Here is a 932-nt window from a genome sequence, read left to right as displayed (position 1 = left end):
ACAAAAGACCTCCATGAACATCTCAGAAGAGTTGACTTCTTAAAGCAAACTGAGCTAGGAGGTCCCTTCCAAACAGCTTACGTGGGTTATTCGGGTAGCTCTGGCTGTGGGAATTGCCAATAAGTCATCGGCAGAATTCCACCTGCCACTGGAGAAAGAGCAACTTCCCTTCTCCTTCCTGGCCGGGGCTCTTGGAAGCAGCCCTCTGCTTTCCGTGCACGTCCGTGAGGAATGTGTTGGGAGGGGAGAGACCCTGCCCAGGCCTCGTCCGTCACCACCCTCCCGGGCTCCTGCACCGGGCCTTGCTGACCTTTCCGACGCCATGCAGGCTTGCCCAGCAGCTTTGCTGGTGAGTTTTTCCTCTTTCCCTCCTTATGGATTTGGAGCCTGCTCCTGAGGTCCTGAGCTCCCAGGGCTGTGTGCAGAGTGGTTGCTCAGGAGACAGTTATGGAATGAATCTGTGTGTGAAAATGGTGTGGAGCATGAGTTGAGACAGGATTGCAGCGAACCACATGGTACCACACAAGTTGAGCTGCCGTATTTCTGCAGAAAAGAGGGAAAACAAAGCTCTCAGCCTTTTCCTAAGCGGGTGCATGTGACCTAAAATCTCTTGTGTCGCACCGTAACTGTATCTGCAAAAGATGCAAGCGGCGATGCGCTTGAGCGTCTGGCACCCTCAGCACAGGACTCTTATGGTGGGGGTGGTGGTAGCAGGAGGAAGAAAATTTACAGAAAACAATAGGATCATAAATGCCTCCCATGTCCCCTCTGACCCTCCATGACCCTCTCTCATCCTCAGGCCATGGAGGATTTCATTTATTTTAAAATTATAGGTAGATGTGAACCTACCATCCAACCTAGGAACTACTGAGAACTTAGCTGTCTTTGCGCTCCTTGCCTATCCCCTCACCTCTCATTATCTTCTTGCTTTT

Source organism: Octodon degus, unplaced genomic scaffold, assembly GCF_000260255.1.
Source record: "Octodon degus isolate 3935 unplaced genomic scaffold, OctDeg1.0 scaffold00249, whole genome shotgun sequence".
Taxonomy (NCBI): domain Eukaryota; kingdom Metazoa; phylum Chordata; class Mammalia; order Rodentia; family Octodontidae; genus Octodon; species Octodon degus.
Note: the sequence above shows the minus strand (reverse complement) of the source record.